This window comes from Lingula anatina, chromosome 1 (assembly GCF_051362555.1).
Source record: "Lingula anatina isolate TDL-2025a chromosome 1, LinAna3.0, whole genome shotgun sequence".
Taxonomy (NCBI): domain Eukaryota; kingdom Metazoa; phylum Brachiopoda; class Lingulata; order Lingulida; family Lingulidae; genus Lingula; species Lingula anatina.
Window position 1 is genome coordinate 29,173,194 of NC_141767.1, and position 26,309 is coordinate 29,199,502.

Sequence of the window (26,309 nt, forward strand, 5' to 3'; positions counted from 1 at the left end):
AGTCACCAACTGGCTTTCGGCCATATTGCTGTGCTGACAATAGTTAAATAGGTGCAAAATATATTTTTGGCTTAGTTTCCTCTTTTGATGAGATTATTTCAGTAATATAGGGAATTATAAACTTGTGTAACCAAATTCATGAATATGAGACCCAAATTAATTAAAATTATTAACAAATTGCTTCTCAACCCCCCCCCCTCAAATGTTATAAGTTTACATAGCTTCACATAGCATATACTTGAGTGACTTTTCTTGAAGGAAAACATTTTGTATAAATTTTATAGAAATAAGTAATAAAGCCTTTCCCAAACCTCCAAAAACAGTCTTATTAAAAGAAAATGATAATTTTAGTAAAATATTAAAGATCCCATTCTTTACTCCCTCTCTAGTCATCAACCGGCTTTCGACCATTTTGCTGTACTGACAATAGTTAAATAGGTGCAAAATATATATTTTGGCTTATTTTCCTGTTTTGATGAGTTTATTTCAGTAATATAGGGAATTATAAACTTATGTAACCAAATTCATGAATATGTGACCCAAATTAATTAAAATTATTAACAAAATACTTCTCAACCCCCCCCTCAAATGTTGTAAGTTTACATAGCTCCACATAGCATATACTTGAGTGACTTTTATTGAACGAAAAACTTTTGTATAAATTTTATATAAATAAGTAATATAGCCTTTCCCTAACCTCTAAAAACAGTCTTATTAAAAGAAAATGATAATTTTAGTAAAATATTAAAGATCCAATTTTTTACTCCCTCTCTAGTCATCTACTGGCTTTCGGCCATTTTGCTATACTGACAATAGTTAAATGGGTGCAAAATATATTTTTGGCTTACTTTCCTGTATTGATAAGTTCATTTCAGTAATATAGTGAATTAAAAATTTGTGTAACCAAATTCAGGAATATGTGACAAAAATTTATTAAAATTATCAACAAAATACTTCTCAACCCCCCCCCTCAAATGTTGTAAGTTTACATAGCTCCACAAAGCATATACTTGAGTGACTTTTATTGAACGAAAAAATTTTGTATAAATTTTTTAGATAAAAGTAATATAGCCTTTCCCTAACCTACAAAAACAGTCTTGTTTTAAAAAAATGAAAATTTAAGTAAAATATTAAAGATCCCATTCTTTACCCCCTCTCTAGTCACCAACTGGCTTTCGGCCATTTTGCTATACTGTCAATAGTTAAATAGGTGCAAAATATATTTTTGGCTTAGTTTCCTCTTTTGATCAGTTTATTTCAGTAATATAAGGAATTATAAACTTGTGTAACCAAATTCATGAATATGAGACCCAAATTAATTAAAATTATTAACAAAATACTTCTCAACCCCCCCCCCCTTCAAATGTTGTAAGTTTACATGGCTCCACATAGCATGTACTTGAGTGACTTTTATTGAACGAAAAAAATTTGTATAAATTTTATAGAAATAAGTAATAGAGCCTTTCCCTAACCTCCAAAAACAGTCTTATTAAAAGAAAATGATAATTTTAGTAAAATATTAAAGATCCCATTTTTACTCCCTCTCTAGTCACCAACTGGCTTTTGGCCATTTTCCTATACTGACAATAGTTAAATAGGTGCAAAATATATATTTTGGCTTAGTTTCCTGTTTTGATGAGTTTATTTCAGTAATATAGGGAATTATAAACTTATGTAACCAAAGTCATGAATATGTGACCCAAATTAATTAAAATTATTAACAAAATACTTCTCAACCCCCCCCCCTCAAATGTTGTAAGTTTACATAGCTCCACAAAGCATATACTTGAGTGACTTTTATTGAACATCAAAAACTTGTATAAATTTTTTAGATATTAGTAATATAGCCTTTCCCTAACCAACAAAACAGTCTTGTTTTTTAAAAAATAAAAAAATTTAAGTAAAATATTAAAGATCCCATTCTTTATCCCCTCTCTAGTCACCAACTGGCTTTCGGCCATATTGCTGTGCTGACAATAGTTAAATAGGTGCAAAATATATTTTTGGCTTAGTTTCCTCTTTTGATGAGATTATTTCAGTAATATAGGGAATTATAAACTTGTGTAACCAAATTCATGAAAATGAGACCCAAATTAATTAAAATTATTAACAAATTGCTTCTCAAACCCCCCCCCCCTCAAATGTTATAAGTTTACATAGCTTCACATAGCATATACTTGAGTGACTTTTCTTGAAGGAAAACATTTTGTATAAATTTTATAGAAATAAGTAATATAGCCTTTCCCAAACCTCCAAAAACAGTCTTATTAAAAGAAAATGATAATTTTAGTAAAATATTAAAGATCCCATTCTTTACTCCCTCTCTAGTCATCAACCGGCTTTCGACCATTTTGCTGTACTGACAATAGTTAAATAGGTGCAAAATATATATTTTGGCTTATTTTCCTGTTTTGATGAGTTTATTTCAGTAATATAGGGAATTATAAACTTATGTAACCAAATTCATGAATATGTGACCCAAATTAATTAAAATTATTAACAAAATACTTCTCAACCCCCCCCTCAAATGTTGTAAGTTTACATAGCTCCACATAGCATATACTTAAGTGACTTTTATTGAACGAAAAACTTTTGTATAAATTTTATATAAATAAGTAATATAGCCTTTCCCTAACCTCTAAAAACAGTCTTCTTAAAAGAAAATGATAATTTTAGTAAAATATTAAAGATCCAATTTTTTACTCCCTCTCTAGTCATCTATTGGCTTTCGGCCATTTTGCTATACTGAGAATAGTTAAATGAGTGCAAAATATATTTTTGGCTTAGTTTCCTCTTTTGATAAGATTATTTCAGTAATATAGGGAATTATAAACTTATGTAACCAAATTCATGAATATGAGACCCAAATTAATTAAAATTATTAACAAAATGCTTCTCAACCCCCCCCCCCTTAAATGTTATAAGTTTACATAGCTTCACATAGCATATACTTGAGTGACTTCTTGAACGAAAAAAATTTGTATAAATTTTATAGAAATAAGTAATATAGCCTTTCCCTAACCTCCAAAAACAGTCTTACTAAAAGAAAATGATAATTTTAGTAAAATATTAAAGATCCCATTTTTACTCCCTCTCTAGTCACCAACTGGCTTTCGGCCATTTTCCTATACTGACAATAGTTAAATAGGTGCAAAATATATATTTTGGCTTAGTTTCCTGTTTTGATAACTTTATTTCAGTAATATAGGGAATTATAAACTTGTGTAACCAAATTCATGAATATGTGACCCAAATTTATTAAAATTATTAACAAATAACTTCTCACCCCCCCCCCAAATGTTGTAAGTTTACATAGCTCCACATTGCATATACTTGAGTGACTTTTCTTGAACGAAAAAATTTTATATAAATTTTATAGAAATAAGTAATATAGCCTTTCCATAACCTCCAAAAAAGTCTTATTAAAAGAAAATGATAATTTTAGTAAAATATTAAAGATCCCATTCTTTACTCCCTCTCTAGTCATCAACTGGCTTTCGGCCATTTTGCTATACTGACAATAGTAAAATGGGTGCAAAATATATTTTTGGCTTACTTTCCTGTTTTGGTGAGTTTATTTCAGTAATATAGTGAATTATAAATTTGTGTAACCAAATTCAGGAATATGTGACAAAAATTTATTAAAATTATCAACAAAATTCTTTTCATCCCCCGCCCCCAGGCCAAACGTTGTAAGTTTACATAGCTCCACAAAGCGTGTACTTGAGTGACTTTTATTGCACATCAAAAACTTGTATAAATTTTATAGATATTAGTAATATAGCCTTTCCCTAACCAAAAAAACAGTCTTGTTTTAAAAGAATGAAAATTTTAGTAAAATATTACAGATCCCATTCTTTACCCCCTCTCTAGTCACCAACTGGCTTTCAGCCATTTTGCTGTACTGACAATAGTTAAATGGGTGCAAAATATATTTTTGGCTTACTTTCCTGTTTTGATGAGTTTATTTCAGTAATATAGGGAATTATAAACTTATGTCACCAAATTCATGAATATGTGACCCAAATTAATTAAAATTATTAACAAATTACTTCTCACCCCCCCCCCTCAAATGTTGTTCACCAAATTCATGAATATGTGACCCAAATTAATTAAAATTATTAACAAATTACTTCTCAACCCCCCCCCCCTCAAATGTTGTAAGTTTACATAGCTCCACAAAGCATATACTTGAGTGACTTTTATTGAACATCAAAAACTTGTATAAATTTTTTAGATATTAGTAATATAGCCTTTCCCTAACCAAAAAAACAGTCTTGTTTTAAAAGAATGAAAATTTAAGTAAAATATTAAAGATCCCATTCTTTATCCCCTCTCTAGTCACCAACTGGCTTTCGGCCATATTGCTGTGCTGACAATAGTTAAATAGGTGCAAAATATATTTTTGGCTTAGTTTCCTCTTTTGATGAGATTATTTCAGTAATATAGGGAATTATAAACTTGTGTAACCAAATTCATGAATATGAGACCCAAATTAATTAAAATTATTAACAAATTGCTTCTCAACCCCCCCCCCTCAAATGTTATAAGTTTACATAGCTTCACATAGCATATACTTGAGTGACTTTTCTTGAAGGAAAACATTTTGTATAAATTTTATAGAAATAAGTAATATAGCCTTTCCCAAACCTCCAAAAACAGTCTTATTAAAAGAAAATGATAATTTTAGTAAAATATTAAAGATCCCATTCTTTACTCCCTCTCTAGTCATCAACCGGCTTTCGACCATTTTGCTGTACTGACAATAGTTAAATAGGTGCAAAATATATATTTTGGCTTATTTTCCTGTTTTGATGAGTTTATTTCAGTAATATAGGGAATTATAAACTTATGTAACCAAATTCATGAATATGTGACCCAAATTAATTAAAATTATTAACAAAATACTTCTCAACCCCCCCCTCAAATGTTGTAAGTTTACATAGCTCCACATAGCATATACTTAAGTGACTTTTATTGAACGAAAAACTTTTGTATAAATTTTATATAAATAAGTAATATAGCCTTTCCCTAACCTCTAAAAACAGTCTTCTTAAAAGAAAATGATAATTTTAGTAAAATATTAAAGATCCAATTTTTTACTCCCTCTCTAGTCATCTATTGGCTTTCGGCCATTTTGCTATACTGAGAATAGTTAAATGAGTGCAAAATATATTTTTGGCTTAGTTTCCTCTTTTGATAAGATTATTTCAGTAATATAGGGAATTATAAACTTGTGTAACCAAATTCATGAATATGAGACCCAAATTAATTAAAATTATTAACAAAATGCTTCTCAAACCCCCCCCTCAAATGTTGTAAGTTTACATAGCTTCACATAGCATATACTTGAGTGACTTTTCTTGAACGAAAAAAATTTGTATAAATTTTATAGAAATAAGTAATATAGCCTTCCCCTAACCTCTAAAAACAGTCTTATTTAAAGAAAATGATAATTTTAGTAAAATATTAAAGATCCAATTTTTTACTCCCTCTCTAGTCATCTACTGGCTTTCGGCCATTTTGCTATACTGACAATAGTTAAATGAGTGCAAAATATATTTTTGGCTTACTTTCCTCTTTTGATAAGATTATTTCAGTAATATAGGGAATTATAAACTTGTGTAACCAAATTCATGAATATGAGACCCAAATTAATTAAAATTATTTACAAAATGCTTCTCAAACCCCCCCCTCAAATGTTGTAAGTTTACATAGCTTCACATAGCATATACTTGAGTGACTTTTATTGAACATCAAAAACTTGTATAAATTTTATAGATATTAGTAATGTAGCCTTTTCCTAACCTACAAAAACAGTATTGTTTTTAAAAAATGAAAATTTAAGTAAAATATTAAAGATCCCATTCTTTATCCCCTCTCTAGTCACCAACTGGCTTTCGGCCATATTGCTGTGCTGACAATAGTTAAATAGGTGCAAAATATATTTTTGGCTTTGTTTCCTCTTTTTATGAGATTATTTCAGTAATATAGGGAATTATAAACTTGTGTAACCAAATTCATGAATATGAGACCCAAATTAATTAAAATTATTTACAAATTGCTTCTCAACCCCCCCCCCCCTCAAATGTTATAAGTTTACATAGCTTCACATAGCATATACTTGAGTGACTTTTCTTGAAGGAAAAAATTTTGTATAAATTTTATAGAAATAAGTAATATAGCCTTTCCCTAACCTCCAAAAACAGTCTTATTAAAAGAAAATGATAATTTTAGTAAAATATTAAAGATCCCATTCTTTACTCCCACTCTAGTCATCTACTGGCTTTCGGCCATTTTGCTATACTGACAATACTTAAATGAGTGCAAAATATATTTTTGGCTTCCTTTCCTGTTTTGATGAGTTTATTTCAGTAATATAGTGAATTATAAATTTGTGAAACCAAATTCAGGAATATGAGAGAAAAATCTATTAAAATTATCAACAAAATTCTTCTTAACCCCCCACCCTCAAATGTTGTAAATTTACATAGCTCCACATAGCATATACTTGAGTGACTTTTCTTGAACGAAAAAATTTTGTATAAATTTTATAGAAATAAGTAATATAGCCTTTCCCTAACCCCCAAAAACAGTCTTACTAAAAGAAAATGATAATTTTAGTAAAATATTAAAGATCCCATTCTTTACCCCCTCTCCAGTCACCAACTGACAATAGTTAAATAGTTAAATAGGTGCAAAATATATTTTTGGCATGGTTTCCTGTTTTGATGAGTTTATTTCAATAATATAGGGAATTATAAACTTGTGTAACCAAATTCATGAATATGTGACCCAAATTAATTAAAATTATTAACAAAATGCTTCTCAACCCCCCAACCTCAAATGTTGTAAGTTTACATAGCTCCACATAGCATATACTTGAGTGACTTTTCTTGAACGAAAAAATTTTGTATAAATTTTATAGAAATAAGTAATATAGCCTTTCCCTAACCTACAAAAACAGTCTTGTTTTAAAAAAATGAAAATTTAAGTAAAATATTAAAGATCCCATTCTTTATCCCCTCTCTAGTCACCAACTGGCTTTCGGCCATTTTGCTGTACTGACAATAGTTAAATGGGTGCAAAATATATTTTTGGCTTAGTTTCCTGTTTTGATGAGTTTATTTCAGTAATATAATGAATTATAAACTTGTGTAACCAAATTCATGAATATGTGACCCAAATTTATCAAAATTATCAACAAAATACTTCTCAACCCCCCCCCCCCTCAAATGTTATAAGTTTACATAGCTCCACAAAGCATGTACTTGAGTGACTTTTATTGAACATCAAAAACTTGTATAAATTTTTTAGATATTAGTAATATAGCCTTTCCCTAACCTACAAAAACAGTCTTGTTTTAAAAAAATGATAATTTTAGTAAAATATTAAAGATCCCATTCTTTACTCCCTCTCTAGTCTTCAACTGGCTTTCGGCCATTTTGCTATATTGACAATAGTTAAATGGGTGCAAAATATATCTTTGGCTTACTTTCCTGTTTTGATGAGTTTATTTCAGTAATATAATGAATTATAAACTTGTGTAACCAAATTCAGGAATATGTGACAAAAATTTATCAAAATTATCAACAAAATTCTTTTCACACCCCCCCCCCCCAAACGTAGTAAGTTTACATAGCTCCACATAGCATGTACTTGAGTGATTTTTATTAATAAAAAAAACCTGTATAAATTTTATAGAGATTAGTAATATAGTCTTTCTCTAACCCACACAAACAGTCTTGTTTAATGAAAATGATAATTTTAGTAAAATACTAGAGATTCCATTCTTTACACTTTCTCTGGTCATGAACAGGCTTGCAGAAAACTTTGAATCATATCAAAAAATTTTGTTTCCTAATTTTTGAAAATCTTCAGGACTTTTTTTAAGGTTGATAAATGAATATTTATAGCTTGTTAGTTTGGTGAACAGGTTTTGTTATGGAGACATTTTTGTTACCTCAAGTAAACAAGATTATTAAAAATCATTGTAATAATATTGAATATGTAAAATTGTTGAATTTAAAACAAAACAATGGAGACTGTTTTCTTCAAAATGTTTTCCACTGTTGTAAACAAAATGAAGAAATGTCAGTATAGTCTAGAGTTTTTTTATCATTCAGTTGAGAAGAATTCCAGAGCCACACAGCATACTGCAATGTCAGCAAGAAAGATCTCATGGGTTCCATGTGGGCATGATGGACATGTTAAGTTTGACTAGTTGATGAGAGAAAAAAAGGGAATAGGAACACTATTGCACCTACCTACATTACTTTCAAAACAACTGAGATTAGTTACAGGGCAGTGGCAACTTCACACTTTTATTGATGGATTCTGAAGACCATTACCAGATGTATAATAATCAAATATCATCAGAAATGAAGGGCACGTTAATTATTCCAAAGAGTGAAAGTAGTACAAATCAAAGGAAAATATTTTGATGGTAATCAATATGAGCTCACTCAGAGTTCACTCACAGGGGCCAGTCTTAACAGAATTGACAAGGTTATCATCCCTGTGCTTGACTTTATTAAGACATGTAATGTAGGTGGTGATGGAGTTAACTTTTGGATAATATATAAGGAATTATCTGAATCGATCATCTGCTGCTAATGTTATACATTCATCACTTCTAGGCTGCGATGTCCAGATGATTGGATTAAAAGATAACAATGCATCCAGAATATTTCAGCACAGCTTTTCATGTTACAGCCTAGAAACTTGTCACATTATTCCAGTTTTAAAGCAGCTGCATTGGTTATCAGTTAGGGCTAGAATTTTAAAATATTTAGTTTTTACACGTTGCTTTCTCTAATGTAGCTCCAGCATATATAACTGATCTGGTAAAAAATCATAACTTTTACTGAAAATTGCCATTATAGCAGGGTAAAAAAATATATGGTGACATGTAATTTTGTATAGCTTCACTGTTGGAGTAGAACAAGGTGTCAATTTACTGAAGGCAGATAGAAACAGAAATCTCTTATAAGGAATTAAACACACATTTTTAAAGATGTTTTATTGCCGAATTTTGTTCAATTTTTAAAATATACATTATGTAAGGGAAGTATTGGGTCTTTTAATTACTGCTTAGTCAAACGTTTTAACATTTATAATTAATATAATATATATAACTGTAATATATAAATATATCTTATAAGGTATTAAAGATTTTTAAAGATATTTTATTAATGAATTTTGTTCACTTTTGAAAATTTACATTAAGTAAGGGAAGTATTGGGTCTTTACTTTTAATTACTGCTTAGTAGTCAAACCTTTTAACATTTATAATTAATAAAATATATATAACTGTAATATATCATGATCATGTGAGAAAATGTTGTGTGATCACAGTGGTCATTTTTTAATACCGCACTGGACATGTGTGAACTTAAATACATGTTTGGGAGGGAATGATACAGGGTGGTTTCAAACCTGAACAATAACTATCTTCCAACACCAACAAGAAAGGTAACTAGGTTTCCTACATGAAACCCATGTATAATTCCTTATACAACAAAAGTATGTGTTTGAGAATCTTTCAACTGTTATACAGATGTGTTTTACCTAACAATGTTGAAAGTGGTAACTTTATTTGGAATAAGTCATAGCTTCAAAACAACCTGAGCAAAAACATTTTCAACAGTCTGAATTGGTTTCTGCTAATACTTTGCAAAAGTTGATTTTCTGGTCCAACTATTGTACTATGCGATTTTAAAAAAAGTTACAGCTATTCCTGCCTTAACCATTTCACTCTTGATCCCTCTAGTGTCTTTTGTCACTGCCTTGTAAGGTTTAATTACACTAATAAACAACGTACTACAAATTTTTTACTTTAATGTCTCCGTTCAAGCTAAATATTCAATAAAACGACTAACTACACATAAATCAGAATCTTCTTTGTATGCTTTCAAGACTATTACCAGCTGTTTCATTTTTACACTGTTTTGCTAAAGAAGTATCACAAAAGATTCCTCACTGAACACTGAAGTTCCTGCAATTTATAAAGGTACATCATTTCTGTAAGTAAACTTAGTATTGTGTTTTGGTGCTTTGTCTCCTGGAAAGCAGGGTAATTTCCATAGCCCACAAAGAAAGTCCTTTTCCTTCCAACTCTTACAAGTCACATGCCATCAGATGAAGTCTGTTCCACAGTGGATGAACTCGATTGGGATCCTGAAGTAATGATAGCAGTTTTGTTGTGCAGTAATAACGCCATAGGAGCTGCAGAAACCATGGGAAACAATTCCTGTTGTCCACCTGGTGCGATGAGGATTACTTCTGCCTGGTCTGTCTGGATCTTTGCAAAATTCGTGGCAGCAAACTGAAAGGTGGAAAGCAATATGTTAGTCTATAGCAGGTTCATGACTGTATCATACAATCAATGCTCAAAGTGTGGGGGTCAGGCTTCCATGCAATGTACTTTGATACCTTGTAATTCAGATATGATGCACAAAGGTCTATTTCAGTTTGATCTAAAATGTCAGTAATTTTTGTACACACATCTGGTCTAAGTGGTTATAAAATAGTATTATGAAATTATTGTCTTTATTCTTTATTATCACAAACATTCTGCACACCAGGTAAATGTGATACTGATAGCCAAATATCTTGCTGAATGCAAAAATCCCATATTTTATGTGCCTCTGCATTGCACAATTACCACCCATATTCCTCAAAAAAGCCACTGCAGTCAAATTATCAATTTCAACATGAATATGTTTACCCTTCAATTTTTTCTAACAGGACTTGAAAGCTAAGAGTATTGCTTTACCCTCTGAAACATTTTCTTTTGCTTTGATTTAAGTAAGTTTTTGTAGCTCTCTAGTGCATACAACCATATTCTACAACAGATATGAATGAAACCAGACAACCAATCAACTGTGCCTTCTGCTTCAGTAAAATTCCCCTGTAATATTTTTCAATATAAATAATTTTTCAGCTCTGGTAGGAGTTAAACCAATTGTCATAGCTCTTAACTACTAGTAAACACTGACGTGTTGTCAGAGATTTGCTCTTCACTACTATAATAAACACTGACATGTCTTCAGAGATTTGCTCTTCACTACTATAATAAACACTGACATGTCATCAAAGATTTGCTCTTCACTACTATGCACTGACGTGTTGTCAGAGATTTGCTCTTCACTACTATAGTTAACAATGACATGTCATCAGAGATTTGCTCTTCACTACTATAATAAACACTGACATGTCATCAAAGATTTGCTCTTCACTACTATGCACTGACGTGTTGTCAGAGATTTGCTCTTCACTACTATAGTTAACAATGACATGTCATCAGAGATTTGCTCTTCACAACTATAATAAACACTGACATGTCATCAGAGATTTGCTCTTCACTACTAGTAAACAATGATGTGTCATCAGAGATTTGCTCTTCACGACTATGTACTGACGTGTTGTCAGAGATTTGCTCTTCACTAATATAGTTAACAATGACATGTCATCAGAGATTTGCTCTTCACAACTATAATAAACACTGACATGTCATCAGAGATTTGCTCTTCACTACTAGTAAACAATGACGTGTCATCAGAGATCTGCTCTTCACTACTATAATTAACACTGACATGTCGTCAGAGATTTGCTAATCACTACTATAGTAAACACTGACATGTTGTCACAGATTTGCTCTTCACTACTAAACATGAGAAAGACATTCATACCTGACTTTTTTTAAAATCCATTTGCTTCTGGATATTATGTTGCATATTCTTCAGTGAGCCAGCTTTTATGAGTCAAAAGATTCCCTATCTATATTATATATTTGGTATAATTTATTGCTTTAATAAATTAATATCTTATTAGTATATCATGCGACAAGTAAATGCCTCCTACATTTAGTTCTTCAGAAAGGATTTCCTTTATTTTACATCATAAAACAAATAATCCAAATAATTGGATTGATAGCACCTAGCCAATGTAGATAGCTCTGTCTCTTTACCAAATCTAAAACAAAATATGGTTTGGTATTTATGGAGGCAAACATTAATTGACCAAAAAACAAAAAATTAGTGTAAATGTAAACTCACCATGCTGATCTTTTAAAGCAACCTGTTTCTTTACCAAACAAAGTCACTCAGTAAAAAAAGTAAAACAGAAATATGGTTTGTCATTTAAATATTAGGCAATGTCACCAAAATTGTGCAAAAAAAAAAAAAAATTATTACTGTGAATGTAAACTGATCTTGCCGATTTTCGACCTGCTCTTACGAAACACAGTCACTCAGTAAATTTAAAGTAAAAAACAAGGCAGCAAAGCTGTCAAATGTACAGACAAAAAGCAGAAAATAACAATGCACAAAATAGGTTACTGTCAATTCTAATGCAAAAGTACATTATGCTTAACTGCAAATTCAACATCAAATTTTAATTATGCTCAACAGGTAATACCAATGTAAGTAAAATGTATAACAAGCATAAGGCTTCAGGCCCATGGGGGTTCAAGTTCACACGTTGGAAATGCCAGAATGAGAAAAATGAAAATTTCACACAAAATTGCATAAATTCAATAATAAATGATAACCCAATTGAGCTGGATTTCTAATTTGAACTGCCTGCATGCCAATCCTAAAAATCATACTTGTAAGTAAAAAATAATAAGTAACACAGTTTTCTTTTCATAATATTTGTAGTAGCAGTGCAAAAAGATTTGTCAATTTTGATGTAACATTTCATAATAAATTACAGAATAATTATCACCAATTTTTAATTATTGACTATAAATAGCATGGATATAAAAATGAATATTTCACTACAATGTATAACTTCCAGAAAAAGAAGCCAATTAGACTGCTTTTCCAACTCGGGCTACATTTTAGTCCTGTGTTTCTATTTTGACAGTTTGACAATCATAAGTAACATGGTTTTCCCATAATGGTCATCATGGCAGCAGCACCCAAAATTGTGTTTTCTTCTATTTTGAAGCAATATTACATAATGCTTAACGGCATAACGACCGTCATTTTTTAATAATAAAATATGCATATCATGGATTTTCAGAAAATGTAACTAGCATGGGTCTTCAAGCCCGTGGAGGTTCTAAATCACACCTTGAAAATGCCAATATTTGAAAAATAAAATTTTCACAAAAAAAACTGTTTAACTGCTAGAAAAAAATTACCAAACAGACTGCATTGCCTACTGAAGCTGCATTTTAGTCACATAGTTTCTTCCCTGTTAGTTTGAGAACAGTAAGTGACATGGTTTTCCCATAATGGTCATCATGGAAGCAGTGCCCAAAAACGGTAGGGGTTTCTTCAAATTTTGATGCAACATTACATAATGTTAAACAGCATAATGGCCATCAATTTTTAATAATAAAATATGAGTATCATGGGTATTCAGAAAATGTGACTAGCAAAGGTCTTCAGGCCCATGGAACTTCAAAGTCACAACTTGAAAATGCCAAAATGTAAACAAGACAGCACTGTTCTGAAATGGTTTCTTTTTTTACATTTTTAACAATTTTTTAACATAAAACAAAATTAACAGTTTACTGCCATTTTTATATGATCAACTAAGAAAATTGATGAGATGGGAAAAATATCAATAAAACAGTGTTAAATGTCCAATTTCTTCCATTCTGATATTCTGAACATAGTGAATGATTGAATCTGACAAACTGCAATGACATGAGTTTATTTCCATTTTTGAAACTTTATTACACAATATACGATAACAAGTATACCATTATTTTTACAAAATCAACTAACAATGTTCTAAAGATGCAGGAAATGTCAAACAAACACTTTTACGTATCTTATTAATTAAATAATGAGACTGTTAACATGCCTAAGAATTGAATCTGAGGAAATGTGAAAAAACAGCATAACTTCTAAAATAATGGCCCGATTATGCTGATTTTCGAACTTGACCTGCGTTTTAGCAGGATTGATCACTCCTGTGAGTTAAATGACAATTGGCCAATCTGTTTTTCTTATATTGTGTTTACAGTGTTGCATATATGTTGAAAAGTGAAAGAAAAGCATAACTACTAAAATGGTGGCCCGATCATGCTGATTTTTGAACTTGACCCGTGTTTTAGTAAGATTGATTACTCCCGTGAGTTTTATGACAACAGGCGTATTGGTTTTCCTTGAAATGTGTTTACAGTGTTGCATATATGCTGAAAAGTGAAAAAACAGCATAACTTCTACAATAATGGCCTGATCATGCTGATTTTCTAACTTGACCTGCGTTTTAAAAATATTCATCAGCTCTGTAAATATAAAGCCAAAAATCAAAACTGTGTTCCACTTATCGTGTTTACAATGAAAGTGCACAGCGCCGGCAACGGCATCGGCGACGGCAGACGCATATGATGGCAATATGTACAGACACATCTGTGTCTGTACATAAAAATGATTAATCTTGACACTACTTTGCTGTGATTACATGATGGGCAATGCGAATGGACAAAATATGCTGCCATATAACCGACAACTGCACTGTGCAAGAGGTTGCCACTTGTAGTGCACCATTAATTAGTACTGACAGTCTTCTAAATTTGCATACATGAGATATGCATATTTGTTTAAGTTTTAATTATTCAATTGCATATAGGCATGACATTTTGCATGGCAGTTCATTTAAAATGTAAATCAAGATATAATTTAAATGTATTTACAATGAAGTTTTACGTAATTATGTAGGCATGGCATGTTTCATGACAGTTATGAAAGTTAATTTAAAATGCAAATTAAGATAGAGTATAAAGGCAGTGACTGAGCCACAGGGAGGGATATACTAACAGACTGAGAGAGTGTTAGAGACAGAATTATAGATACCACAGAGAGAGATGAAGAGAGAGAGCAGAGGCCGGAGTCTTCAGTCGGTTGAATAAATCATGTAGCAGAAAACTATACCTGCCTGTCTCAGTTGACTTACTGGTGAAAAAGAAATCAAAGAAAGTGTATAACCACCAACCGGTTATTACACACTGCAACTACCCTACTTTAGTTCAGTGAAGAATAGAAGACCCACTGTTCTAATTTTACATTGTCACCAAACCAACACCAGCACCAATTCAGTGTTTCTGTTAAGACAAAGGCCACTAACCAGCAATTTTAAAAGGGGGTTCTTTTTCTGAAAAGTGGACCTTTTACCACGAAACCCTCATGTGCCTCAATAAATTTTTACCCAGGGGGTCATTTTCCCTTTTGCTTAAAAATTCCTGGAAAAAAGAAACAGGAAGTGTGATGATATTTGTGTTAGATCATTTATTTACAAATTTCTAATTCAGTTCAATTTCAATTTAGTATATAAAGCATACAAAATACATACAGATACTGGATACAGATACTTTACTTCCATTTATCATACATATACATGTGTGTGTGTGTGTGTGTGTGTGTGTGTTTAACACTTCAAAGGTAAACAGGTTTTAGATGAAATCAGTTAAACCTAGCAAATTAACTAGTAAGTGGCCACTCCAAGGTAGATAACAGAGACAACGAACCTTGACAGTCAGATTGGCATCTAGCCAAACCGGTTAATATTTGCACTTGCCAATAATACCAGTAATTAACTCTTGCCTAAGTCTATTCAGTATGCAATTCCAGGATGTAGAATCTAAAACAGACAAGCAAGATTTTACTGATTTACTTTCTTTGCTAAACACAGAAAAGCATACTCAAACTATAGTTCAGGTGGAATAGTTCTTGGGTGTAAAAATCAATTAGCCAGCTTTATAGAACCACTTGAAACTGACTCACAAGTCTTCCAATGGTTTCAAATTGATGAATCATGCCTAGACTTTGCTGATGACTATATCCTAGATGTTGTGTATATACCTAACTACAGCTCACCAGATGCGATTGATAAAACTGAAAGAGAATTTCTTGTCATAAACTCTTCATGTGATAAAATTTGCTTAATAGGGGACTTAAATGCTTGAATTGGAACAAATGATGATTTCTGGGCCACAGATGAAGTAACTAGTCCTGAATCTAATACTGTGACCCAGACATTGACAGATTAAATGATATTTCTAAACTTGATGAGGTAAACATTCCTAGAAAAAGGCAGTCAAAGGATGCCAAGAAAAATAATTATGTATATAACTTATTAAATCTATGTAAATCAAATAATGTTTTTGGTAGACTAGGAGGAAGGCAATTTCACCACAACCAGGTCAAGTACTGTAGATTATTGCATATATACATGTATAGGAACATAACACCTATGAATTTATAAGGGGTGTAGCTAACTTTAAAATACTAAATTTATCGAAACTTTTCTCTGATATACATTTACCATTGTCTTGTTCACTTAAAGGCTGTCACCCCAAAGAACAAATGGATAAAGTTAAGGATGCAACAGATCATTTTAGTGAAAAAAAATCAAAGCATGGGTACAATACCAAATGAACCACGTACATTTTGCGATAATATCAATATACAAGAATGTGACAGAATTTTGCAATACATTGATGATCTTAACATAAAGGATGTTAGTAAGGAGAAAACAGACTTTATCTCAGAAAAACTCAACTCAGCTAAATTAACGCTAGGGACATAAATGTATAAAATTAGTAGTAAAAATGAAATCCTTAGGAAGAAGAAAAAGAATGTCTGGTTTGACAAAAAATGTTTAGAGACTAAAAAACAATTCAGAAGAGTAAAAAGGTTACAAAAGAAGTATGGGTAAAATATTTTCAAAACTGATATATATATATATATATATATATATTTGAAAATTTACTTGCAATATTAAACGACATTTATCTTCATAATTATCACTGCTTCCTTATTATGGACACTTACCTGGCAGAGAACTTAACCTATGGGAGTTTACAGTATCAACAAGTGTGTGTTTTGTAATCTCATTTAATGGCCATGAATGTATCTCCCTGTATTTTATGATAAAAGGGCATGAACTGAAAAAAAGCTCGAAGTTGAAAGAACAAGAGTTGACGGGCAGAGGTTGAGAAAGCAATAGTCGAGAGAAGAAAAAAGGACTGAGGAGAGACAGAGTATCATCAGGGTATATCAGAGACACAGAGATAGAATACTGTAACCAGAATAATGAAATAAACTGTTTTGTTGAACCCACCAAGGTAGTCATTTTACAGTCTATTATTTGTTTGACAACTGGCAAATTAAATCATAATATCATTGGCCTATGTGGACCCCGTGAACCTCACACCACATTTTCTGACTTTATTTCACTAAATGGTAGTTTAATCACTAAGAAAGCCGAAATCAAAAGTAGTGAAAAAACACCCTTGGTTCAATAGCACATGTGCTGAAATTAGGTGTAACATACATGTACATATACTGCAGTAGGCAAATTTTTACATGAAAATCATTGCTCAGACTTATATCTTGAAGTAACAAAGAAATATAAAACAACTAATAAATTGCATATAGTGAAAACAGAAGAAAAGAATCTCAAAGAAAAGAATCTCAAAGAATTTTGGCAAGTCTTTGAAAATTTTCAGGAAAATGAAAGAAGACAAATTTATTATTTGTCTGAAACACTTCCACAAACTCTGGGAATTTAGGGGAACTCCTACAACTAACAGAAACAACATAAAACAACATCAAATTAGGTAGATACAGTACATGTAAGTGCATGTGTGTATAAGGGAGGGGGAGGCATACATAGAACCCTTTTATTCCACATAAGGGATTAGCCAAGAAGATAAATTACATGTAAGTCCAGCAATTTTCAACACCTTTATAATATCAAATTGGCCCTTAACTCAAACTGTGACAAAGCACTGACCTACAGTGTATATCCTGTGCAAAGATGATCTAGTACTGCTCTCAGAAACAAGTGATGGCCTACAAAACCAATGAAGAAGTCACAACTTAAAAAGTGGCAACTCCATGTATACTAAGTGGGAAAAATGCAAAATACATGACATGACAGTCAACAAATATAAGAAGGGAGAAGGAATGCTCAACTCCCTGTCAAACACAGACAAATTTAAAACTTGGCAGACTGTTATCAGAATCTAACAGAATCTGCTTATAACCCACAGAAAGATAAAATCCCTGAATGCAGTATGTATGATTATTTATCATTATTATTTATATATGCAATATACTTATAGTAACTTATAGTAACTGGCTCGCGCTGCCAGTAATTACGCCGCAGGATATTCAGGGCACAGACAGTGATCATAAGACATACCGCGAATAGAAAATAGAATTTAGAAAATAGACATTGCATGTGAATGAAGCCTTAATTACTATTAATTTATCAAGTTATAAATTTTTAAGTTGTAAATATTAACATTTACAGCACCTTTTGGTGGCATGAGTGAAGGCTGGTAAAATATTTTTGTGTATATTATTAATATCAGTGCTATCTAATGTTATGATAAAGACTATGTTTTTTTTACTAACTTACCATAAAAGAAAATTGTAGATCTCATTAATGTAATTACCTCAAGGGTATTAATGTTTATAAAAATGCTGGCTTCCTTACAAATTATATATTTATTTCATTGTCTAAAACACTACGTTTGAATGGTCCTTCATGTTTAATGCATTTTTAAGAAACCCCCAGCAAGGCAATGCAAGATTAAGACTTAAAGGGATAATAACTCTTTGTATGAGATCTATATTTCAAAAAATAAAAACATTGTAAATAAACAACTCATAGAAATATAATATATTCTGTTTTACCACAAAAACGGCAGTTATAGCTATTATTCTGATATCTTAGCTTGCCATCAGACCACGAGACCACCATAGATGGCTATACTCTGTAATCATCTCTTAAGAGATTATAACATAAAACCAAACAAAACTCTACAGTAAGAGATCAGCTTCACTTTCCATCATAAATGGATGAAAGGACAGCTTGGAAAATTGTTGTACGTAAACGTTGTCGACGGCTGCACGTCTCTATAAAGTTGACCGCTCGTGCCGGAGGCTGGATACGATCTGACCGCTACTGCTAAGATCTTCAACGCGCACATGTGGGTCACATGTCAATTAGGACGCGTAACGATTGGTCAAGATGATGTAAGAAGTACGGTAGAGGCACAAGTGGCTGTATAACGGCGCCAGGGCGACTCCCTACTTATTATGTAACGTCATAAATGGGATTGCGTCTAAGGCCGCAATCTTGTATAAAACCAAACAAAACTCTACAGTAAGAGATCAGCTTCACTTTCCATCATAAATGGATGAAAGGACAGCTTGGAAAAGCCAGTCCAGTAACCTCTGGACCCCTTCCTGTTAATTATTGCCACATGTGGTGGTATTCCTTTAGATCTTTAAGACACACAGACTGCTGAAGATGATTTTTATCCTTCAGGAAAATCTGTCAGAAGTAGTGGGCAACTAATACAAGAAAAGCATTTGAGGTGATATATTCTTATGCACGAAACATGTAGAACATGGTTTGTTAAAATAATTTTCCTTTACTTCATTTTAAACCAAGTAGATAAACACCTCATTACCCATAGACCACTTGTATACATGAAGAAAAACCCTTGCATGAGGGAATATGCCAAACATATATGTACATGATGCATTTTTTGTGTGATACAATTATTTTCACTTAACTTAATTTGGATATTTGTATTAGTCCATCTTTATTGATGGCTTCTTACATTTTACATCTAGTAGTGTGTTTATAACCCCTTCCCACCTCACCCAAGTGTCAGAATTATTTATCACATTTTTTCTTATTATATTATGTTGTGTTGATTGTATTCTTATAATTTTGAAAACCTTAACTTACTCCCATCTGCCACATTACAATATTAACATAGCAAAAAGTTTGGTTAGCTAGAGTCTAGTTGGTTGATATTGTTTTAACTTTTGTTGGTTTGTTAGTTAACAACCTCTCTTAAAAAGTAATGGATGGCTGTTGAGCAATTTTTCAGAATTTATCGGATTTGGGTTACCCTCTACCAAAGCCACAGACCATTTTTTTAAAGTTCAGTTTAGTTTAGTTTAGTTTAGTTTATTTCACCATAACATATGCATCCACTTGTGTGTATGAAAATGACAATATGAATACAATTTTTGTGAATATGTTATTAAACAATCACAATGAGTAAGAATATTTACTTTTAAAAAAAAGTTTCTATTACTACTATTACTACTATTATTCAATTGCCGATGAGTGCAGCACTGTCTTGTAGATCCCTCCTAGCAAAAGCGGAGGAGAGAAACTGAGCTAGTGCAATAAGGGTTTCTTCTTCTTGACATTTCATAATTATAGTAAATTTTTCATCAGTTGTTTCATGGACCTAATGGTCCATGTTTGTTTTTAGGCCAAAATGTGTATCGTGTTTTGTAAATACCTTATATAACATTGTCCGCAGGTCGTTGTATAGGGGGCATGTTGTGAGAAAGTGTTTTTCGTCTTCAATTTTGTCTTTAGAACAGTAATGGCATATTCTGTCGGTCCGAGGAGTGTTATTGTATCTGCCTGTTTCAATGTGGAGTTTATGCCCACTGGTGCAAAAACGGCTTAGGTTTTTTCTTTTATCAGTATCGTGGAGAAGGTCTAGATATTTTTCTTTTTTGAATGTATTTTTGAATTGGCAATATACTCTGGATTTGGATTTGTCCTCAAGCTCACTGTGCCAGTTTTGTATGTACCCACTGATGATTCGTTCTCTGAAGATACTTAGGAAATTTATGTCAGGATTCTGTTTTAGCCATACATCTCCAAATCTGTTTTCAAACAAGAGTTTCATAATACCTTCACTCCATGAGAGGTTATCATCGTTCAGATTTGACAGACTTTTTGTTGTGAGTAAATTGTAATAATGTAATTCATCTAGGTATGCTTGTTTGAGTAGGTTGTTTTCGTCTGTGTGTAATATTTTGAGCCAAAAATTTACTAATTGTATGTTAATTTTTATGTAAGCAGGAATCCTTCCGGTCTCTCCTCTTACTGTGTGGTTTGAAGTTTTTGGGTGAACACCTAAAATTTGTTTACTAAAACTGAGATTCAGCTTTTCCGATGGAGATCTGTCTGTAAGAGGGGTATATCTCCAGACCTCTGATCCGTACGATGCAATTGGCATTATGATTGTATCGAAAAGTTTTTCCTTGAGGGATGATTTAACAGGGCTGGTTAGAGGAAAGTAACTTTTTAGTGCGAAAAAGGCTTTTTGTACTTTTTCTTTTAATCTTGTTTGAGCTGCAGTGAATTTGCCAGATCTAGTGAAAAGAATTCCTAGGTAATTGTAGCTAGACGAGATAGTGAGTAGTTTACCGCCAATGTTAAATTTGTGTTTGCTTTGAGTGGTGCCGTCCGTGATTTTTCCCTTGCTGTTGAAAATGACAACTTGGGTTTTTTTTAATGTTTATCGAAAGTCTCCATAGTTTACAATACGTTTTTAGACAATCCAGGATATATTGGAGACCTAATGGGCTTTTCGAAAAGAGAACTAGGTCATCAGCATAGAATAGCCCAGACACCGGTTTGTTATTGATCAGAGGGGGGTCACTTTTTGAATTGTCTATACCTCTTAGTAAATCGTCTACAAATAGGTTAAACAAGAATGGGCTTATAGAGTATCCCCTTGCTTGACACCTTTTATATGTGAAGAATGAATCGGTGATGCCCAAAGGGGTTTTAACACAAGCTGTTGCATGACTATACATGGTTTTGATGTTTCTGTAAAATTTCCCACCGACCCCAAGCTTTAACAGTTTATACAGTTTTAAATATATATGTCATATTCACAGATATATGTTTAAGGTTAATACACGGCACATTTCCCTAGTGTGAGTTGGAGAAAAGTGCACATAATTAGTCTGTTGCCCTGGTAGAAAGAGGAGTCTGGTAGTGATTTGAGCTGCCTTTGTTTAAGGTCTATAATCAGTGCTTTTCCACTTTCTTTTATAACTATGGTCTACTTCAGCAACCCAGGGCTAAGATTACACACAGCAAAATGCAGTGTTCCCTGTCTGCAGCTGGGTGATGTTATGTAATACACTGAGTTGCTTCATTGTTTTTATCACAGCGATTTTCTCTAATTATGCAAAGTGTTGTTTTATAATGCAAATGCTCATTCAGGGCAGCATGATGCTATCTTTTGCAATTTTGATAACAACACATTTTTACTTATACACAAAGTCCTGTTTGATGATGCACACCAACAGCAGCCTTGCAGGGTTCACTGGTTACATAGAGAAATAGAAGCCAAAAATGTGAATGACATATTTAAGGAATAAAGTAATAAGAAATTTATAGCCTTGGTTGTTGTCTATTCTGCTATACATATTACCATAAGCTGCTGGAAATAACATTTATGTACAACTTAATATGGCCATACATTGTTATCCAGGTATATATTTGCCAATGTTTATATCACATTGATAAACACACAGATAAACACACACTATAAGAAATTGCTGCTACACAGTCAAGTCCACATAGCACATATCTACTTAAGGTAAACCTACACCTATTCATACAGGTGAAATGCTGACCTAGTTAATTTACCCGCCAAAATTCAGTGCTCTTACTATGCTGCATAGTGGTGCTTACATGACAACTTTTAATAGTAAGGAGGTATATATATATTTTAAGGAGCTCAGTTTTTGAATAACACTTTTGTTGCAGTAACAAGTACTATAAAAAAAAATGTCAACTGGCTATTAGCAACAAGCCCTACATTAAGAATTTTAGCATGAAGAGGTGAGATTCGAGTTGACTTAACCCTATGGCAGGATATAAAGAAGCCAGTTAAAAAGAAATCAAGACAGATGAATGTAATATTTTCTGTTTGGCATAATCCAACCAACTTATTTCTCCAGCTTTTAAATTCATTGGCAGAAACTAGACAATCAGCTGTATAACATATGTCAGCTACTGAGTACAGTTGATATGGATGGGGATTCTTTGTTTGTCAAAACTGCAGCCAAGAACCACTGTGTTGATAAAACTTAGATAAAAAATAATTGAGAATTTTACATATAATGCTGTTTGGGAAAACAAAGTGGCATGGACAGAAGTTTCGATATGCTGGCAGCCAGTGAAAATAAACACTGATCATTATCTATCATATTACACACTCAATAAAAATCAATTTACCTAGAATACTTGACACAAATATATTATGGCAGAAAAACACTGTAATGCAACTGCATCTACTGGTACATAGTTTGAATCAAGAAATTTCAAGAGATAAGTACAGCTTTTGTTTTTGACCTTTTTTTATCCTAGCTTTTATCCCTATTTTTAATCAAATGAATAAACAGATTCAGCTATGTTTGTACGCTCCCTATGATAATAATAAAATGATAGGAATAGTATTTTTTAAATAAATTTAAATGTGTGCGTGCGTGCGTGCGTGCGTGCGTGCGTGTGTGCGTGCGTGCGAGTGTTTCGATGAATGGCTGTTTAGATGGTCATGGATGCTGTCCTTTTTCATAAATATAACCAGTGCCATAGTGCTAAATCATTCCATCTGTCACCACATTGGTAATCCATAAATCAGTGCAATTACAAAGGTTACATACAGATTTCATTACCTCCCCCCCCCCCCCCCCCCACACACACACACACACACACAATAAAAAAAGACTAAAGCGTGTTTAATATGGAGAGCTGCTGTTATGTTATCTGCCAGCAAAGTCCACTACAGGTATATTTGTTTGGTAAGGCTCTTTTACCAAGCTGACTGACCTACTTAATGCACAGAATTTCCCGCCAAAATTATAGTGCTACTAGGGGCTTGTTATTCTGACTGTGCTTTGTCTGGTGAACCAATACTTGAAGTATAAAGAGTGTGTGAACTCAAACTTAAAGTGTAATGTGTGTGTGTGTGTGTGTGTGTGTGTGTGTGTGTGTATGTGCGTGCATGCGTGTTGCATACAGTACAATTTCAGGAATTTTACACCTCAGATGCCAGCTTATTTACCAGTAGCTATCAATGGAAAACAGCTATTAATATTGTTAAAAAAATCTCTCTTCCTCTAGTAGTATTTACATGTATATAAACAAAGGGTTAATTATCTGCTGTGGTAAAACTGGGGCATATAAATATGTATTGAAGTGGGGGGTCATTGAAGTGAATAAATAATGACAATAACGAGGGATATCTGGACTTCCAAGTCACACTGAGATAAGACTGAAGAAGCAACTACAATAATGCAGACTTCAGTGCAGATCTGATGGGGAGATTGCTTACAATTTGTTTACACCTGACATATTTTCATGATTTCAAGTTAATTTGCTTACATAAATGGAAAATTATTCCAACTCCTACTATGCAAAATTTAGGAACAATAACAATAAACATTGAATATTTGGGAATTATATGTTAAAGTTTGCAACAAGTACCCGCACCCTAAAATGCAATGTTTTACTGTGATTTTTAAAGATGTAATTCTCTAAAAAAAGGATACAAAACTACACCCTTACTTACTTACTTACTTACTTACTTACTTACTAGTAGATAATCAAAGGATTGAGAGAGTGGGGTCTGCTATCCTAAGGGTTAAGATTAGTAGTGATATGAGCTAGGAAAGTAACATTTGTGATATTTGTAAAAAAAGCAAGTAAAAGGCTTCACAACCTTAAGCTTTTGGAAAGAGCGGGTACTCCAACCAATGAACTTGTAAGCTTTTACACATCAGTAATATCAGACCTACATTAGAATAAGCATGCCAGGTGTGACTCCCAGGTCTCACACAAGAACAAGTTGATAAAATTGAATCCATCCTGATGAGAGCATGAAAGATTATATTCCCAGAGCTGCCATATGATGGGGCACTTGAAATGTATAAACTTATCACTCTTGCTTGTAGAAGAGATGAACTATCTAAAACATTATTGCATAACGTGTACTCCGAAGGACACAAAACCCATCATTTGCTACCAGAGATTAATGAATGTTTCTATACTTTGCACCAGGTTTATAAGTACACAGTGCCAAAAACTGAGGACTGTCTGATTGTTAAAAAATTTTATCCCATGGGCTTTATCAAATTTTATGAACTGAGGTTTTTATGAACTTTAAATGTGTATCGAATAATTTTAACACTTCCAAGTATATGTTAAGATTGTGCATACTATTTCTTTTATTGTAAATTCCAACTTTTTAAGTTGCAAATACATGTTATTATTATTATTATTATTATTATTATTATTATTATTATTATTATACATGTAAAGAAATGTCCATCAATTAAAGAGGTATCATTACATCACGTTTTGCTTTCTAGAGACCAGCATAGAGTGTTCTTTCTTTAAGTACTGACTACTGACCCCTACATTTATTTGTATCATTTAACATCTTGACATATACATTTAAATTTTATTGGCTTCCCAGCCAGGCGAGTTGCTTGAGTGGTCACTTTAGTTTAATTACATGTGTTTCAAGTTTCAAGTCAGAAGATCATTCCTACATATATACGAGGTTGATGTAGTTATTAATCAAAGACATGGCTCCTACAAATATCTGAGGTTGATATAGTTATTAATAAAAAAATATGGCTTCTCATTTAATCATATTACCTTATGTGACTATAAAAAACAATTACATAAATATACATCCTGAAGACATTTAAAACAATAAAACAAATTTCTTTCAGGACACATATGATTATATATTTCTATGAAAAGTTGAGACCACTGAAAATTCATTTCTACCAAGGTTATGACATGAAAGTAGTGCTATGCCAGATTTATCTTGTTGATTTTTGTTTTAGTTTTCATAGATTTTATTTTCTTATTTTTTAAATGAAAAAATTCTGTCTAGACAGTCATCACCTACATCTATCATCACCATTAGTGTTGTCATGCACTTTACCACACGTGTGCACGCATACACACACGCGCGCGCACATGGAGTGGTGTGTCAGTTATTGCTGTCAAATTCACAAAAATGACTAAAATACGGCTCTAGTTTGAAAACCCACCTGAAAAGCTTACTTTTCCCTTTACGTTATGTTATTTTTTTTTTAGCAATTTTCATTTTTCACAGTTTGGCATTCTCTTACTGTGAATTCCCATACATCTGAAGCCTAGTGCTCTGTAACCACATTTTCAAAAAATCCATAGCAACAGTAGAACAGTAAAACTGGTAATCATGCTGTAGTTAAAAGAATAACTGATTCCCCCTCCAAAAAAATTTTTTTTTCTTGGGTGAACGGCAATTATCCCATACTTACCAATGGTTAATGAATCTATTTCTACACTCAAAGTTAGTCTGTTTTTTATAAAATATATGTGTGTTGTTTACAATGTATTTCTTATGAAACATAGATCTCATACAAAGAATTGTTATCCCTTTCAGCACAATGTAAAAATGAACAGACGCTGACACGTCCTTTATTGTGCATCCCCAT

At 32.4% G+C, this 26,309-nt stretch overlaps 2 long non-coding RNA genes across 5 annotated transcripts in view; one reads left to right on the top strand and one right to left on the bottom strand.

The window, feature by feature from the left end:
* Positions 1–9,186, top strand: part of LOC106164233 (uncharacterized) — a 35,584-nt gene extending 26,398 nt beyond the window's left edge. For all 4 annotated transcript variants that reach the window (XR_001238550.2, XR_001238548.2, XR_001238549.2 and 1 more), the window contains one exon: positions 8,127–9,186. This is a non-coding gene — a long non-coding RNA (uncharacterized LOC106164233). The remainder of the gene's footprint in view (positions 1–8,126) is intronic.
* The window catches only part of LOC147764203 (uncharacterized), a 19,115-nt gene continuing 1,811 nt past the window's right edge, over positions 9,006–26,309 (bottom strand). The window contains exon 2 of the long non-coding RNA XR_015331738.1: positions 9,006–10,327. This is a non-coding gene — a long non-coding RNA (uncharacterized LOC147764203). The remainder of the gene's footprint in view (positions 10,328–26,309) is intronic.